We start from the raw sequence: 6,000 nt of genomic DNA, 5'->3' as shown, positions 1-6,000 counted from the left end.
TATAAATATATATATATACATAACACAGACCCCCAAAATATATGAAGCAAATAATGACAGATTTGAAGGGAGAAATTGATGGTTCTACATTAATAGTAGGACTCTTTAATACAGCACTTTCAGTAATGAGAAAACATCTAGACGGAAGATCAGTAAGGAAATACAAGACTTGAACAATACCCTAAACCAACTAGACCTAACATATACAGAGAACACTTTGCTCAATGGCAGCAGAATATACATTCTTCTCTAGTGCACATGGATCATTCCCCAGGATAGACTATATAACAAGTCTCAAAACAAGTCTCAATAAATTTAAAAATATTGAAATCATACAATGTATCTTCTCCAACCACACTGGAATGAAACCAGAAATCAATAGCAAAGGAAGAACTGGAAAACTCACAAGTATGTGGAAATTAAAATCATACTTGTAAACAACTAATGGGTTAAAGAAGAAATCGTAAAGGAAATTAGGAAATATCTTGAGGTGAATGAAAATGAAAACACAACCTACCAAAACTTATGGAATGCACCAAACCAGTGCTGAGAGAGAAATTTATAGTGCTGTTGTTGTCACTGGCATGGGAATCTGTGTTTCTTTTTGTTGCGTCATCTTGTTGTGTCAGCTCCCTGTGTGTGCGGGGCCATTCCTGGGCAGGCTGCACTTTCTTTCGCGCTGGGCGGCTCTCCTTACAGGGCGCACTCCTTGCGCATGGGGCTCCCCTTCGTGGCACGGGACTCCTTGCGTGCATCAGCACTGCACATGGACCAGCTCCACACGGGTCAAGGAGGCCTGGGGTTTGAACCATGGACCTCTCATGTGGTAGACGGACGCCCTAACCACTGGGCCAAGTCCGCTTCCCGAAATTTGTAGTGCTAAATGCTTACATTAAAAAAGAAGAGGGAGAGGATGTGGCTTAAGCATTTGTGCACCTGCCACCCAAATGGAAGGTCCTGGATTCAGTTCCCAATGCCACCTGAAAAAAAAACAAAAACAAACAACAAGCAAAACAAATGAGAAAAATAACAACTCTGGAAACCAATGTGGCTCAGTGGTTGAGTGCCAGCTTTCCACATATGAGGTCCTGGTTCATTCACCAGCCCCTGGTAACTCAAAAAAAAAAAAAAAAAAAAAAAGATCTCAAATCAGAGACTGTATTAGTCAGGGCTCTATAGGGAAACAGCATCAACAAGAGATACCTGTCAATAGTAAGAGATTTTATAAAAGTCCCTCACATGGCCGTGGGGATGCACAAGTCCAGGTTCTGCAGGCAGGGTGCAAACCAAGACTCCCATGAAAGTCCGGTGAAGGTTCTTGATGAGTTCTGGGAGATGTTGGCTGTCCAAAGACGAGCTGGGAAACTCTCCCTCAATGCTGGCCTCACTTCCCCTTTTAAGGCATTCAATTGATTGGATAAAGTGTCACTCACTGCTGATGGCAATCTGCCTGATTGATGTAATTATGATCAGCTATCTATGATTTACCACAGCAGTAAAGTCAGTGGTGATTAAAGTCCATAAATGCCTTTGTATTACAGTTAGTCCAGTGTTTGCTTGACCAAACTACTGGGCACAATTACCTGGCTGAGTTGACACATTAGCCTAACCATCACAGAGACCTTACCTCAAAACTTGAAAAACTAGAAAAAGAGAAGTAAACTAAACTCCAAGCATGTGGAAGTAAGAAAATAACAAAGATTAGAGTTTAGTTAAATGAAATAGTGCATAAAAAAATAGAATCAGCAAAATGGAAAGTTGGTTTTTTGAAAACATCAATAAAATTAACACAACTATCTCTAGATTGACAAAGTAAAAAAGAGAGGACACAAAAAACTGAACTCAGAAATGAAAAGCAGACACTGCTAAAGATACCACAGAAATAAAAGGGAACATAAGAAAATATATCAACAACTGTATGCCAATAAATTAGATAACCTAGATGAAATGGACAAATTCCTAGGTACATACAAACTACCTACACTGACTCAAGGAGAAATAGAAGATCTCAACAGACTAATAACAAGTATTCAAAACCTTCCAATAAAGAAAAGACCCAGATCCGATGGCTTCATTGGGGAATTATACCAAAAAGTCCAAGAAGACTTAACACCAATCCTATTCAAATTCTTTTTAAAAAATTGAAAAGAAGGGAACACATCCTAACTCATTCTCTGGCCAATATCACCCTTATATCACAGTCAGATAAAGATACTCAAGAAAAGAAAATTACAGAACAATATCTCTTGTGAACATAAATGCAAAAATCATCCTCAAAATACTAGCAAAACAGGGAAGCAGATGTTGCTCAAGTGATTGAGCTCTCTCCTACCACATGGAGGTCCTGGGTTTGGTTCCTGATACCTCCCGGAGAAGATGAGCAAGACAGCGAGCTGGCACAGCGAGCTGTCATGGTGAGCTGATGCAAGAAGATGATGCAAGAAGAAACACAAAGAGGAAACACAATGAGAGAAACAGCAAAGCAGGGAGGGGAGATGGCTCAAGTGATTGAGCACCTCTCTCCTACATGAGGTCCCAGGTTCAGTTCCCAGTGCCTCCTAAGAAGAAGACAAGCAGACACAGAGAACACACAGCAAATGGACACAGAGAGTAGACAGCAAGCATAAACAATGAGGAGAGCGGGGATAAATAAACAAAATAAATCTTTAAAAAATAATGCTAGCAAACTGAATTCAATAGCACACTAAAAGAATTATACACCATGATCAAGTAGGATTTATCCCAGGTATGTAAGAGTGGTTCATCATTAGAAATTAAATTAATGTAATACACCACATTAACAGAACAAAGAGAAAAAACTACACCATCATCTCAGTTGATGCAGAAAAAGCATTTGTCAAAGTACAGCATCCCTTCTTGATAAAAACACTAGAAAAATAGAAGGAAACTTCTACAACATGATAAAGGGCATATAGAAAATCCCACCACTAATACCATACTTAACAGTGAAAGATTAAAAGCTTTTCCTCTAAGATCAGGAACAAGGCCCATTGTCACTACTGTTATTCAGCATTGCACTGGAAGTTCTTGTTAGAGCAATTAGGCAAGAAAAAGAAATAAAGGCACCCGAATTGGAAAAGAAGAAAAAAAATCTTTCTCTATCTGGAGATGATACGATTCTATATATAGAAAATCCTGACAAATCCATAACAAAGCTACTAGACCTAATAAATGAATTAAACAAAGTGACAGGGTACAAGATCAACACCCCCAAATCAGTAGTGTTTCTATATATGAGTAATGACAAATCTGAAGGAGAAATCAAGAAAAAAATTCAATTCACAATAGCAACTAAAAGAATCAAATATCTAGGAAAAAATATCAAATATCAAGGATACAAAGGACTTGTGCACAGAAAACTACAAAACATTGCTAAAAGAAATCAAAGAAGACCAAAATAAATGGAAGGACATTCCATTTTCATGGATTGAAAGACTAAATATTAGATGCCAATTCTACCTAAAGTAATTTACAGATTCAACACAATCCAAATCCAAATTCAACAGCCTTCTTTGCAGAAATGGAAAAGCCAATCATCAAATTTATGGGGAAGGATAGCGGCCCTGAATAGCCAAAACCGTCTTAAAAAAGAAGAATGAAGTTAGAGGCCTCACACTTTCTGATCTTAAAACTTATTGCAAAGCCATAGTAATCGTAACAGCATGGTACTGGCACAAGGACAGACATATAGACAAATAGAACTAAACTGAGAGTTCAGAAATCAACCCTCACATTTATGGCATATATATATGTGTGTGTGTGTGTGTGTGTATACATATGTTTTTTTAGTTTGTCTTTTTTTGTGTGTGTGTGATTTTTGACAAGAGAGCAAAGACCATTCAATAGGGAAAGAATAATCTCTTCAACAAATGGTGCTGGAAAAACTGGATAACCATATCCCAAAGAATGAAAATGGACCCCCACCTCATATACTATACAAAAATCAACTCAAAATGTACCAATGACCTAAATATAAGAGCCAGAACTATAAAACACTCAAAGAAAATATTGGGAAGCATCTTCAGGACCTTGTGTTATACAATGGTTTCTTATACTTTCACCCAAAGCACAATCAATAATAGAAAAACAGATAAATGGGATCTCATCAAAATGTAAAACTTTTGTGCATCAAAGGGCATTATCATGAAAGTAAAATGATTACCTACAGAATGGGAGAAAATATTTCAAAACCACATATCCTAAAGGGGTTTAATATCCAGAATACATAATGAAATCCTACACCTCAACAACAAAAAGGCAAATAGCCCAATTAAAAACTGGACAAAAGATTTGCATAGACATTTCTCTAAAGATACAAAATTTCCAAAAAGCACATGAAAGTATGCTTAACATCACTAGCCATTAAAGAAATGCAAATCAAAACCACAATGAGATACAATTTTATGCCCACTAGAATGACTACTATTAAAACAACAACAACAACAACCAAAAAAAAAAAAAAACAGACAATTATAAGTTTTGGAGAGGGTGTGGAGAAATAAGAACACTCATTCATTACTGTTGGGAAAGCAAAATGGTGTAGCTGTTGTAGAAGACCATTTGGCAGTTCTTCAGAAAGTACAGAATTACCATATGACTGACCATCCCACTTCTAGATATATAGCCAAAAGAAAGCAAGGATTCAGAAAGGTATTTGTACACTAATGGTCATAGCAGCATTATTCACAATTGCCAAAGGATGGAAGCAACCCAAATGTCCACCAACCAATGAATGGAGATACAACATATAGTATAAGCCTACAATGGAAAATTCAGCCATAAAAAGGAATGAAGTTCTGATACAAGTGACAACATGAATAAACCTTGAAGACATCATGTTGAGTGAAATAACCCCAACACAAAAGGGCAATTATTGTATAATCTCACTGATTTGAAATAACTAAAATAAGCAAATTCATAGAAACTAGACTGTAGGTTACCATGGCCTGGGGTGGGAATAAGGATTGGAGAGTTAATGCTTAAATTGTAGAGAATTTCTATGTGGGATGATGGAAAAGTTGTGGTAATGGATGGTGGTGATGGTAGCACAACATTGTGAATGTAATTAACAACATTTAATTATATATTTGAATGTGGTTAAAAGGGGAAATTTTAAGTTGTATATGTTACTAGAATAAAATTATTCTTAAAAATCAATAGAAGGAAGTGGATTTGGCTCAATGGGTAGAGAGTCCACCTACCACATGGGAGGTCCAGGGTTCAAACCCAGGGCCTCCTGACCCGTGTGATGAGCTGGCCCTGTGCAGTACTGATGTGTGCAAGGAGTGCCGTGCCATGCAGAGGTGTCCCCCACATAGGGGAGCCCCAAGCGCAAGGAATGTGTCCCATAAGGAGAGCCGCCCAGCGGGAAAAAAGTGCTGCCTGCCCAGGAATGGCACCGCACACACAGAGAGCTGTCACAGCAAGATGACACAACAAAAAGAGACACAGATTCCCAGTGCCGCTGATAAGGATAGAAGCAGTCACAGAAGAACACACAGCAAATGGACACAGAGAACAGACAATGGGGGAGAAGGGGAGAGAAATAAATAAAAAATAAATCTTTAATAATAATAAGATGGGGGAAGTGGATGTGGCTCAAACAATTGGGTCCCCATCTACCATACGGGAGGTCCCGGGTTTGTTTCCTAGGGCCTCCTGGGGAAAGCAAGCTGGTCCAGGCAGCATGCTGGCACAACAAAAAGAGACAGAGAAGAGACAATGAGAGACACAACAAACCAGAGAGCTGAGGTGGCTCAAGTGATTGAGTGCCATTCTCCCACATCTGAGGTCCTGGGATTGTTTCCTGGTGCCTCCTAAAGAGAAGATGAGAAGACAAGCAGACACAGAGAGCACACAGTGAATGGACGCAGAGCAAGACAGTGAGCGCAAAAAGAGTAAGGGGTATTTTTAAAAAATGAATAAAAAAAAATTTAAAAAAAAACAATAAGGGGGAGGGATAAATAAATCTTTTAACTA

Source organism: Dasypus novemcinctus, chromosome 10 (assembly GCF_030445035.2).
Source record: "Dasypus novemcinctus isolate mDasNov1 chromosome 10, mDasNov1.1.hap2, whole genome shotgun sequence".
NCBI lineage: Eukaryota > Metazoa > Chordata > Mammalia > Cingulata > Dasypodidae > Dasypus > Dasypus novemcinctus.
Note: the sequence above shows the minus strand (reverse complement) of the source record.